The sequence below is a fragment of the Macrobrachium nipponense genome, chromosome 8, assembly GCF_015104395.2.
Source record: "Macrobrachium nipponense isolate FS-2020 chromosome 8, ASM1510439v2, whole genome shotgun sequence".
NCBI lineage: Eukaryota > Metazoa > Arthropoda > Malacostraca > Decapoda > Palaemonidae > Macrobrachium > Macrobrachium nipponense.
The window spans coordinates 40631966-40646004 of record NC_087203.1 but is presented as its reverse complement, the minus strand read 5'-3'; the positions used below and the strand labels follow the sequence as shown (position 1 = coordinate 40646004).

The 14039-nt window shown below is 38.3% G+C and overlaps 2 long non-coding RNA genes across 2 annotated transcripts in view; one reads left to right on the top strand and one right to left on the bottom strand.

The window, feature by feature from the left end:
- Nucleotides 1–14039, top strand: part of LOC135223250 (uncharacterized) — a 110964-nt gene that overhangs the window by 28231 nt on the left and 68694 nt on the right. The window lies entirely within an intron of this gene.
- Nucleotides 3568–10712, bottom strand: LOC135222703 (uncharacterized). Its single transcript, XR_010316314.1, has 3 exons — nt 10573–10712; nt 6367–6516; nt 3568–5194 (listed from the first exon to the last, which is right to left on the bottom strand). It is a non-coding gene; the product is annotated as an uncharacterized LOC135222703 (long non-coding RNA).

Below are 14039 nucleotides of genomic sequence, written 5' to 3'. Positions count from 1 at the left end.
TTAGAATGAAAATGTAGAAAATAAATAGTGTTGGGTGAAACAGTACACAACAGTTATTTCTTATAAAATATATGGAGTTTTAACTTTCATTGGTGAAACAATGCTCTATTTGATCGTAGATTTTAGCACGCGTCCCAAGTAAGCTGGAGGTCGGATAGCTCCTTGTTTTATGTTTACGTTCAAGTACATGGTTACGTAAGTTAGGGAATTCAGGGTTCGATAGTTTAACCCCTGTTCTGTAGCTGACACGGCGATGAGAATCTGTTCTTACATTCAGTAACCTCCGTGTGCAACCGACATAGGTCCCCAGGTCACATCAGAGGCAAGTGAATTTGTGTATATTATTCGGAGGTCATTAGCTTCGCTTTTCTTTGTACTTGAATTGAGAGCCGCTCATTATAGGGTTTCTTGGTGTGAGTTTTAAATGAATAGCCGGAATATGGAGACTGATGGTTTTAATTAGTTCTTCATCAAAGATCTTTTATGGTATGATATTGGAAAGACTTGGCACGAAATTGCAGTTTTTGGGAACAGTAGGATATGCCGGGAATTTTTTGCATTTTTATGTATGCATATGGAAGACTGGCACGGAAATGCAGTTTGGGAACAGTAGGTATGGCGAATTTTGGACTGGAAACATTGTTTAAAAATGCGTTAACGTTCCTCAGTACACACACACACACACTCATATATATATATATATATATATATATATATATATATATATATATATATATATATATATATATATATATATATATATATGATATATATATATATATATATATATATATATATATATATATATATATATATATAGTACTGGTAATCTTCTTAGGCACGAAGATGTAGTAATTCAGTGTATTCCAAGAAGAGGTCCATTGGAGGACGAAACTGTTGGGCTTTTCTGAGATATACCTTTTTTCATTTTCCTATGTGGAATACAACTGAAATTATATATATATATATATATATATATATATATATAATATATATATATATATATATATATATATATATATATATATATATATATATATGTGTGTGTGTGTGTGTGTGTTGTGTGTGTGTGTGTATGTATTGAGGAACGTCAACACATTTTTAAACTATAAAAACGTGTATATATATGTGTTGACACATGCAGAGCATGTTGTGTTGTCTTTGTTTGTGGTGTACGATGTTTTCCCCTACATGCAACTTTCAGCTTTTCCTAGCAATATGGCGTTGACCTAAAATTATGGAGCAGAGGACATTTGTACTAAAATATTCTAACTATATTCAGCTATCATAGATTCTTATATCAATCATGCTTCAGTTGAAGAGGACGTTACGTCGCCTTTTCATTTTCTGTTTCATTGTTTGTTCGTATGCGAAATCGGATTATGTTTGATTGAGAAGCTACCATTTTATTTTAGGAGAGAGAGAGAGAGAGAGAGAGAGAGAGAGAGAGAGAGAGAGAGAGAGAGAGAGAGAGAGAGAAAGTATTGCTTCTTGATCTCCAGGCACCTGTTGTTAACACTATGGCAGACTGTTGATGAGCGTTAATCACTTCTTCCTCTAAGCAGGTTTTGACAATGGAAAAACCTGGGAATACAGCCTTGCTTTAAAGATTTGGGAAAGAGCTCCCTTATCCTCGAATCAGTTATATATTCCATCAAGTGTTACAGTGTTTATCACTATGAAACAATACACGGTCACGAGAGCAGCTATAAGAGAATTCTTTTATATTAGTTCTGGTCACCATGGAGCTCTGGTAGACCATGGAAGGATCCTTATATATCTTCATTTAACTTCATGTGTCCTTAATTTTGATTAGTGGGAGTCTTTACAATATTGGCTTTAAAGTTGGGCTTTAATCACAGATCTTTTCTTCTAATAATGGAGGAAGTGAGTTTAGTTTTCATTTGTTAACAAATGGTGTTAGTATCCTTTTCTCTCATAATAATAAAAAGTAGATCTATTTATAGTCTACACCACCTCTTTTTTGCACCTCCCTGAATTTTCCTAAGTAGGAACGACAATTGCCCAGAGGTTCATTGTGAAAAGTTGTGAAATCGAAAGGAAATGTTTTGGTAGAGGTTACTCTAGCCGTCCTTTATACCTGCCATGATTTGTTTCTTTCCGTATTTCCCCTTACCTCGTTTTACTACTACTTAAGGAATGCCGTATTCTTTGGAAGCTTGAATTTCAAGTCAGTGGGCCCTGTGGGCTTGTTCCATATGAATAGGTTGCATCTTCTGAATAATAATACGGATCACCTGAAGAAAAGCGACCCCAACACACGCTGGGGTCGCTTTTCTTCAGGTGGAAAATATTGGGGTCGCTTTTCTTAAGGTGAGGAATTAACAAGGGTTACAGTAAGGCCGTGGCGGAACGGTGCTTCGCGCCTTATCCGCATATTTAAAGATTCTTGGCAAGCTCGGTATGTTCTGGCAAGAGGTAATGTTGCGCTGCGCGCGCTAGCCACAGGGGTTACAGTAGGTTTGATTATTTTTGTACTGAAATTGCAAGACAATACGCTTTTAATTAACTATTGATTGTTTGTCTAAATCTGTGTTTTTAACAAATGTTTAATAAAGTAGATTTTAATGAATATATATCTATATTTTTTTCTCCTTTTTTCTATAATATTATGAGCTAAAGTGGGTCACCTGAAGATTGGAGACACCAACAAGCAGGGGTCGTTTATCTTCAGGAGGAAAATATTGGGGGTCAATTTTCTTCAGGAGAGGTATTAGGGGTCACTAATCTTCAGGTGATCCAATAATACTAATAATAATAATAATAATAATTGTGATGATGATGATGATGTTTGAAGGTCCACAATAATATTCAGGGTCGAAAGCTTTAGTAACACTTGTATAAATAATCACAATCCACTACTGAGAATTATTATGGACCTTCAATCATATTCCAATCTCGACACTGAGAAAATTTGTATCAGTATAATAATAATAATAAATACTGGAGGAGGTGGTCCCATCCACTGCGGAAGTTGGTTGCCCGTGGCAGCTACCAGTCTCCATCATATACTTTGCCCACTGGGGATGATCACTAAGGCCTCATTGTGATGGAAGTAGCTGTTGGTTTGGAGCTAGTGGAAACCATTTGACCCTTTTCTTGCCCCATGGCAAAGTGATAGAGGTTTAGTTTGTATGGTATATTTACGTTGCATGGAACCAGTGGTTATTCAGCAACGGGACCAACGGCTTTACGTGACATCCGAACCACGTCGAGAGTGAACTTATATCACCAGAAATACACATCTCTAACCCCTCGGTGGAATGCTTGAGAATCGAACTCGCGGCCACAGAGGTGGTACGCCAACACCATACCGACCTCGTCACTGTTACGGTTGCAACGCATTTCACTTTATGCTCTGAATTTTGAGGAGAGATGTTACTATAACTGTAAAATTAATGAGCCTCTGGTTTGGCTCATTTGTGTGTAGATCTTTTAGCCTACTAAATTGCCAATTTGTTTTTTCTCTTTAGATTTGTATTACTTGTTTATTACATTGAAACCATGGGAAAGCTACGAGGAAAGAGGCTATAATAAAAAATATAGAGTACATTATCATTTATTTACATTCGTGTCAAAAAAAAAAACTGCTTGAAAATGGATATTCATGGGTAATCCTGATTCTTATGAGAGCTATGTACAAGTTTGTCTTCAAAAGAACATTAGGAATTATTCAGGGAATTTACATAGGTATCAATATTCCAAAATTCTCAATCAGTTTTTTTTTCTCAGTATCGACCGTAACAAGAAGAAACTGTACATTAAATCTTCACCAGCATCTGTAGTATATACAAGATTTTCGTCACTCACTTCAGGATCGGTTCAAAAGCTCTCGGAATTGCGAGGCTAAATCCATTCCAGTTTAAACAGAAAGATCGACAAGAAACTCATCATATGCTTTGCAACTCTGAAAACCAGTATTGACGATTTTTGGAGTTTTGGAATGATTTCCCACATTTTCATGAGAGCTCTTGCACCGATTTTTCACCTTTCCGTCGAATCTTACAGCCAGCCTATCGGAGCCTCGTGTAATACTCGGTACTATTACATGGAATAAGGAAATGATTCAGTTTCACAAAGTCCTAACGTGTTTAGATTTTATTACGATTAGTAAACATTGTCATCTCTTCCATGTTTACTGTAATAATAGCAGTAATGTAAAACTCCGACTTGTCAAAACATTTGGCACACAAAGTGCACCGTGAAGTGTTTTTAGCCAGGTTATTATTTAAATAAAACAAAACCTACGCAAACTGGTTCATTTCACAGAAATTATGGAGAACCAGAGGGATGTGAGTCACAGACAGATGACCAAACCAAACATACTCGGAATAACAAACAGCCTTACATATCACGTGAGAATAAATACTGTGGATACTTTCGGGTAACGTAAGAATCTCGTGAATTGTAGGGTTTCCTGTAGTCTACTCTTGGATAAATACTACATCTAAACACTTACAAACAAGCAGGAATTATAAAGGAGCACCGGAAGTCGATGCGAAAACAAAATAATGCCAAGCACAAAATGTCGGCGATCCTGGCACAGGCCGCCAGTGCACAGCGTACAAATCAACCGCCTATTGTATGTCCTACAGTTTACTACCGCAGCATAGTCTTCATTGCAAAACGCCAGCATACAGTATACGTTGTTTGTAATCAAACGAGCGGTGATGCCTCTGTGCCATATGAAAAATCTGCGTGGTTATCTAGTTTCATAGCTAGAAGGTTTTGTCTTGAATATCGAAAGTGAACCGGACATGCAACCCACACACTTGCCAATCTTCCCAGCCTTCCTGGGAACTTCGTCAGACCCAACACACTACGTAGAGTTTTATTTTGTTCAGGCATTGCAAATCCGTTGAAACAGTTCTGCGTTGTTACACTCTAAACCTTATTGGATACAGGAATTTTTTTTTTTCAAATTCCTAAGAGCTATTGAAGATGTTGAAAGCGCTCAAGAGAGCGAGAGTTTCCCGATGTTTGGCATTGTCGAATCCTCGCGGGCCTGTCGGATGGGTTGGCACAGGGGACACGCGTAGCTTGTGCAACTTCTCCAGTGGCACAGGATTCCTCTCGAGGTCTTGCAGTGCGTGTACTGGCAAGAGGTGCCGACCTGGCACGTCCTCAGGTGGTTCAAGACGTCCTTCATCTCGCTGCAGAAGGGCAGCTGGCACTGTAACGATGGAAAAAACTATGTGAGAAAAATATGAATAAAAACAAAGTCTCCCAGCTGACAGGGAGTTGGTCGTCCACTACTTTCGTGACAGCTTATTTCTGATAATGTTCATTATTTAGGGGGAAGTTGCGATTTCTTCTGTTACAAAAACTGAAAGAAAACACCGGGCGCTATTTAGGACACATCCATTATGAAAAGGTACGTATACTAATCCTAAAAATTGGTTTTGTTAATACACGGAATGTTGCAGAAGGCAGGAGAAGGAATCTGGAGGAAGAGGGGTCTTTTGCAAGTCTCATTTCTAAGGCCAGAGACGAAAGTTTTTATGGGATGCTTTTACGTCCTGATAACCAATAGGCAGTATAATGGAATTACTTGTTGTATTACTGTAATACACACATATATATATGTATATATACGCTGAAAAAATCACAGCAGGTGCACGTGACTTCATTATACAAGCGAATAACGAAGGAACGTGACAGGCAGGAGGTCAGTACTACCTACCAAGCGCTTTCTCCTGTTTATTTAGAAAGCGCTTGGACTGACCTCCTGCCTGTCATGTTCCAGTGGTATTCGCTTACACACACACAAATATATATATATATATAGTTAAAAGATCTGTCAAAGCGTGCTGCACATCAGCGGTTTTCCAGTCGTTGTAAATCGTAACCTTTTGTGGCTCCTCAACGTTTCTGCAACCTCATTTCCTGTCCTTTCCCCAAGAGGAATTTATTCCTATAGTTTGTTTGTGTTACCCAACAGAGCGGAGCTCTTAACTGAATCGGGGTTTTGAAAGCGCTGCTACGAGAGACTGACTATAGGAAAACGCTCATTTCTGTTGCTACCGTTATCCACAGAGTGGTCAGCAGGGCACCGTTCGCGTCAGGCTATGAAAATAAACTCTTTGTTACCCACGTCACCTGTCTCCATTCTTCTGTATTTCCCTCCCACTTCTTGGGAAAACTGTCATAGCGTTTTCTTTTTCGTTTTTTTTTTATGTGGAAATCACTTACACACGTGTGTGTGTGTGTGTGTATATATATATATATATATATATATATATATATATATATATATATATATATATAGCGAGAGAGAGAGAGAGAGAGAGAGAGAGAGAGAGAGAGAGCAACGCATGAAACTACAAAAACGAAGCGTCATAGTACCATTGTGACAGGTCTGTTGTTATTAATCTGCCGGAGTTCCCTCTGTTGGCAGAGCTGCGCGTGCAGGAGTACCACCAGCTGCCTCTGGATGAGGTTGGTAGTTCTGTTGTCGCAGGATGGGCCGTTCTTGTTGATCATCTTGACGGGTTTCTGCAATTGAAAGAGAAATGTGTGAGTTTAAGACTTAGGATGGCATTATCGCTATAGGAGATTCACATCAACCGTGCATTTGATGTCTAGGCCCGTCCCTTACGACGCTTCTCATTGGCTGTTGAGAAGCCAATCACAGGGCTGGAAACTGTCTCTCAAGAGAGTTCGTCTAGGCAAGTCCCTTACGACGCTTTGATTGGCTGTTGAGAAGCCAATCACAGGTCTGGAAACTCTCAGTCTCTCTCGAGAGTTCGCATGGGCAGGATCTGTGTTTCACTTCTCTTGAAAAACGTATCCCTCAGGAGAAGTAGAACATACATCCTGCTTATGTGAACTCTCTCGAGAGACTGAATTTCCAGCCCCGTGATTGGCTTATCAACAGCCAATCAGGAGCGTCGTAAGGGACTGGCCTAGACGTGAAATGCACGGTTGATGTGAATCTAGTATAGTGATTACTGTGTTGCTCTTGCATCCATCATTTTAAAAATTTTATTTTATTATTTGGTTTTAATTTTAGAAATGAGTTTTTTTAGTTTTTGTTAATTTAACAGTTACTATAATTATATTACTTCTTGGAACTTTATTTAAAAGATATAGTTAATTTAACAATTATTATAATTATATTATTTCATGGAACTAACCAAGTTTAAAGTTTGCTATGAAGATATAATAATAATGGTTTTAACCACTTTTCTAAAGTTTGCCACAAAGATATCGATATTAATAATGGTTTTAATGACTGTTTTCTAAAGTTTGCCACAAAGACATCGATATGAATAATGGTTTTAACCACTGTTTTCTAAAGTTTGCCACAAAAATATCGATAATAATAATGGTTTCAACCAATTTTCTAAAGTTTGTCATAAAGATATCGATAATAATAATGATTTTAACCACTTTTCTAAAGTTTGCCATAAAGGTATCGATGTTTATAATGGTTTCAATCACTGTTTTCTAATGTTTGCCGTAAAGATATCGATATTAACAATGGTTTTAACCACTGGTTGCGTCAGGGTGTCCACATTCAGGTTCGATTTTGACGCCAGATGATTTATTTCATCAATTATTTTGAGCTATACGTCTTTCATCGTGTAAATCGTCAGCAGTTCGAGAAAGAACCGCCTTTGGCCTTGGAAATCGCAACGCTATGTGGTTTCAGTCGTGGGCCATTTGAAGGACTGACTAGTTTCACCCAATGATGGCCAGGATTACCAACGCCTCCGTAGGTCTTACCTATACTCTGTTTTTTTTCATATGTCCATCCGCCTTTGGTGCTTTCCCATGGTAACACTGCTTCCCATGCTTTAAATAGTTACGCTATGTGTAAATTTTAGGTAAATATAAGGATATTTGGGTGTACATTTGCAACTGAAAAGCTTTTTAATAATTTACTGTATGCGAATTACACCGTTAATATTCGAAATACGATATTGTTATTATTGTTGAATGTAAGCTGAATGTGACTATCTAAAGCCCCGGACGCAGTGTTACCATACACAAACACCACAGGCGGCTGGACATATGAAAAAAAACTGTATAATTATGCACCAGACTTCATATAGCTCACGATAAATTGATTCAGCTTACAGATTTCATTGTTACCAATCTGCCCATGAGCTTAAATCTTTCAAGAAACGATTCTCATGCTTTCTTTCGATCTGGGGTTAGTCAAGGGCATGAAGTTGCCCTTCCCTTCGGCCTATCCACACACACACACACACACACACAGAGAGAGAGAGAGAGAGAGAGAGAGAGAGAGAGAGAGAGAGAGAGAGAAATACCTCGTGGAAGACTTCGCCCTAGAAAGCGAGAATACAGGAACGCCATTTACGTTATGTTGTGCACGTAAGTTTTGATCACATAATTCACGCTGGAGTGGGAAGATAATTATCAAAGATTAAACCTTACAGAACATTTTATCCCAGTTTTCCTTCCGTTCCTATCTTTGGGTGAACTATAATAGAATTGGGTAATTTTAGTCCTAAAAGCTACTAGTGTGAATGTGAGGAAAACAGCAAATATCTCATCGGAAATCCACACCAAAATTCACCACAGTGACTCACTTAACTTGAGAATGGCAAAAATGAATATTAGTATTATCCTAAGTCTGTATAGATCTTATCATGGTCAGCTTAGCTTGGGTACAAATGGCCCCCAAAAGCTTCAGTTTAATTCCCCTTCTAATCCACATCAAAAGTGTAGGACAGACTATCTCCTATTTTAGACCCAGTCTCGTTGCCCCAGCGTCCTACTAATCAGTAGTAGAGCCGTTGGTCCCATTGCTGAATAACCACTGGTTCCATGCAACGTAAAAGCACCATACAAACAATACTAATCAATAGAACCACTTATGCTGAATAGTTCCAACAAAGCGAATCGGACATAGATCCGGTACGTAAGTATCCTACAAAAGTAACCCGGCGGTATCATTAACCTTTCATTTTCCCTCGGAAAACCAGCACCTGTGGTGTCTGGGAACTCCGTGAAGGACTGCGCCGGAACATGATTGGTTCACGAGGAACTGTGACGTCAGATCGGTAGAGCGAATTGCGAGAAGAATTCGCGCTGACGTCATTAACGACGTCATCGCGAAGCGTCAGGACTACGTCACCATGGCTGCTCTGCCTGCTCTCGAGAGCATCCCGCAGCCAGCGCGGCTTTCAGGCCAACGAGAGTGAATGTGGATCGCAGACGGGCCGTTGTAGGAAACACCGATGGCTCTCTAGGAAAATTTCAGCCTAAAAGGAAATTCGCTGCGCGAATGAGCTTCGCAGGGGTTGCTGTCAAGACCTCGTAAAGCTAATTTATTCTAACTCCCTTAAATGGGGTCGGTTAAACTAATCTTTTATTCCATCCTATCTTAAATGGGGCTAGACCGTGTAGAAACGTGAGAATTGGTAATCGTATGACAGGGGGAAAATCCCAAGACAAGAAGTGCTTCGCTTTCACTGCTTATATACACATAAATGTATGTTTATATATATATATATTATATATATATATATATATATATATAATATATATATATATATATATAATATATTATATAATATATATATAATAATATATATAATATATATATATATATATATATATATATATATATATACACACACAATTATGCATAAGCAAATACGATAAGCTATACAGATATCAGAATCATTAGCAATTTTCTCCTAAAGTGGTAAATCACACCAGAGGGGTCCATCACAAACCTTCACATATGTATACATATGTACGCTCGCAATATGTGTGTATATGTGTGTGCGCGTGTTTATTATACGCATGTCTTATGAAACCTGGATATATGTGTGTATATGTGTGTGTGCGTGTTTATTATACGCATGTCTTATGAAACCTGGATCACTGTGTAATCACATGGTTATGTTGTCATTTGTTTTACGTGAGGTCAAGTGGCTTAGATGACATAGGTCGATAAAACAAGGTGATGGAAAATGACACTTTTTTTTTGTAATGAGGGTGTCTTGAAGAGTTTTTCCCAGATGGTGGTCAAAAGGGTAAAGAGTCAGTTTAGGAAATGCTCGAGTGGTGGTTGCAAGCATTTCCGACGTTCAACTTGCAGTACTAAGTTTAGAAACTCGAGGAAAAGCTAATTTTATGATCCGTTAACAAGGCTTTGTGTTCAAGAACCCGAGTGCTTTCTTCTCATTTGTGCCAAGGACATGACATCCCACCTCAAAGAAACTTTCATAATAGGAAAATATTATCTGTAAGGTCTATATTGTTGCATTATGTTCTAAAATGACGGTTGCGTTACGATAAGCTGTGCATCAAGTAGCGATATTGGATTCTCCACCGTAGATAGTACTGAACCACACAGAATACTCATGTCACGGAGACCGTCTTATTCACAGCATCTCGCAACTTTTGCAAACTCGGGAGTAAATGTGAAAACGGCGCTCAAATTTCAAATAACTCGTTCTGTCAAACCAAAGTTAAATTAATAACACGTTCCCAAACAGAAGAGGAGTTGCCGTACACTCAGTTCACGTATGCTAGAAGTACAGCCTAAGACGAAGACGAAAGGCACTTTACCTTTTAAAGTTCGGAAGACGCGAAGAGCGAAAAGTCCGCTTAATTTCACTTAGAGCCAGGGACGCACTCACCACCGTAGTCAACTCAAGACTGGACTGCTCGCTCTCGCAGCTGGTTCTTGTACTCGCTTCGCTCGTCGGGGGTCGAGGGGGGGTACCCATGGTGTTGAGGTGTACCCACGGGTGTACCCTTCAGGAAAGGGAATCACGCCATGGAATTTTTAGGGGAGAGACGCTTGGGAGATTTTTTTTCCTAGCTCTTTTTCTATTTCTTGGTTTGCCACATGTTTCTTTTTACGACTAACCAGATTTAACGAGAAATATCAGTTTGACAAAGTTCATTTATACATATTGTACCCACATTATGTGGTCGTGTTCATGTGGATCTTGTACAATAAACTTTACTTGTAAGAGTCGATTCTCTCTCTCTCTCTCTTAAATATATATATATATATATATATATATATATATATATATATATATATATATATATAAAGCAAATACCACAGCAATTGTCAATTAACCATCTGGTATTCTTGATCTTTTCGTTTGCCTGATAACTTTCTTTCTAACTGTATTTCATTCGTTTCTTGACAATGTGTTAGTAAAGACGAACGCGCTTGGATTTCTGCCAATCATTTTCCTGTGGTATTCGCTTATTTAATGAAGTCACGTGCGTCTACTGTGATTTTTTAAGCATATATATATATATATATATATATATATATATATATATATATATATTATATATATATATATATATATATATATTAACAAGCATAACTCAGAGACATGTAAGACTAGTGAATTGAATTCAGGCTGTGGGGTGACACAGGAGCCCTTGCGCGCGCCCATACTGTAGGAACTGGCGGGCTTTTTCTTCTCCTTCTTCTTTCCTAGGGATCCTGGTAGGGTGGTAGGGTGGGCTTCGAGAGAATTCTGTTCTTCATACCTGACAGCATCTAGGAAAGATTTGGAGCAAGAATCTTCGTACTAGAAATCGCCGTGCTGCAGGTTATGGACGGTGCGGGATCGCTTTTCAGCGCGCACCTTGTTTGAGACTAGATTGAAATATTGTTAGGTGTTTATTTAAGAGACACGGCTTTTGAGGTTGATAAGAATAAATGGTCTTTTGACAGGACCCGGTAATAGTAATAACACTAATATAATAATAATTAAGTTGTTCTCTTGCATGAAGTCCGCTAGACTTACTACTAAAGTTAGTCACCTGAACCCGCCCTGCCATTTCCCGTTTCCTGCCATTCTAGGAAGATGTGCGCGGAATCGAGGAAGTGTTGTATTCTGTTGTATGATGTAAGAGGAAAATGGACACCATTTTCGATGGAATAGGAACTCTAAACATTGCCTTTAATAATACATGTTTCATTTTCCTTCTTCGCATGTGTTAATTGCTGTTGAATGATGATGATGATGAGATAATCCTGTCGACGTCTACTATTTAGGAAGATGTTGAAGGATTTCCGGTCTCTCTCTCCCAAGGTCCAACCCACGCAGTTTTTTCTCTCACCCACAGGTGGCTTCGATGCTGCCAGTGAGAAGTACTCTCTCTCTCTCTCTCTCTTCTCTCTCTCTCTCTCTCTCTCTCATACAACAGTTCAGTACGAAGGTATTACCAGTACTAAATTGCTTCTACGGGAATTGCACGACTATCATTGATTTATCGAATCCATTTGTAGGCCTAGTTAAAATTTACCCTCGTATGAAAACAGTTTGAAAATAGTCAAAGATTGCCATTTGTATATGGATTATTATTATTTTATTTTTTAGATTATGTCAACTTGAGTAATTTTGGCTCGTAATAAGCACCACGGAAATGTATAAGCAACACACTAATTAGAATTACCGATTCGTTTTAGCATGCATGCTGATCAATACTCCAGGAAAACATAACTGGAGTTGCGCTCTTTAGGAAACCAAAACCACATGTTTGAACTTAGAGTTTATATCTGAGTCTCTTTCTCCCCCGGTAAATAACAAGTATCCTATAGTTTATTTCTGAGTCTTTCTCTCTCCCGGTAAATAACAAGTATCCTAGAGTCTATTTCTGAGACTTTCTCTTCCCCGGTAAATAACAAGTATCCTAGAGTATTTCTGAGTCTTTCTCTACCCCGGTAAATAAGAAGTATCCTACTCAGGATCCTGATCCTACTCTTCCTTCTAAATTTGGTGACGCGTGTGTGTGGTATGACTCGCAGTGCACTGATAATCATGATAGTATGGGTTTTACGTGAGTCCTCGCGTCATTTAACGCAGTTAGCGTTTTGTTATTTTTCTTTAGACTGTGTGATGGTGTGGAAATGGCAGTGTGTGTGTGTGTGTGTGTGTGTGTGGGTGGGTGTGGGTGGGGATATCGGCAGCAGCTGAAGCCATCCAATAGTGGCTGGAATACGACGATAACCCGACGGCCTTCGTCACGCTCGCGTCTTGTAATCTGGCTACAAATGTCAAACCTTCCTACTTTGGGAAACTGCTCTCTCTCTCTCTCTCTCTCTGTAGGAAATGGGAAAGTCGAAGAAACTTTGGAAGATTCAGAACGTTTCGTGGCATGATTTGTTTTTTGAAAGGGCGCTTACTTTCTTCGTGCTTTTCTGCTGTTTGGTACTTGAAGTAGAAAGTTCAGTGAGTTGACACAAGGAGTGTAAAGGCCTCTTTCACCCGTTTATTGATGTCACATATTACAAAGTATATGAAGCAAACTTAGTTGAAATATTGGATGTCATTGTTCCTTTGTCCATATATTAGTAATCTGTCAATCGATTTTAAGTGTTGGATGGTATTGTTAAACCCATTTTTATAGGCCTAATAAGGAAAATAAGTTCGATTTGTAAACAGTGTTGAATATTGGTGCTATTCGTTCGCATATATACTTTACTTCTCATAAAAGATAGAAAACGATGTAAGTCGACGTATAAACATAAATAAAAGAAGCAACTAAACATTGGCAGTTCGATGGGGTAAGATGTTACAATATTTCGTAGTGGTCTACTACCAAAGGATGTAAATTTTTCCACAATTTGAAGTTGAGATCTTTCACAAAACTATATTGATAGATTTTAGCTTTCTCTTCGTAAGCTGGTTTTCATATATATATATATATATATATATATATATATCTATATATATATGTGTGTGTGTGTGTGTGTGTGTGTGGTGTGTGTGTGTGGTGTGTGAAAACCAGCTTACAAAGAGAAAAGCTAAAATCTATCAATATAAATTTGTGATATCTCTCTCTCTTCTCTCGGACCTATCTCTCTCTCACCACCCATCTCTCTCGATCTAGATAACTCTCCCCCCCCCCTCACACATTTTCTTTTCCCCCTCTGATCTCATAGGTAACGTGAAATAGACTATGTGAAATGGCTTTTTGTTTTACAGGTTCCTTTATATATATGTATATATATATACATATATATATATCTATATATATATAAATAAATATATATATAT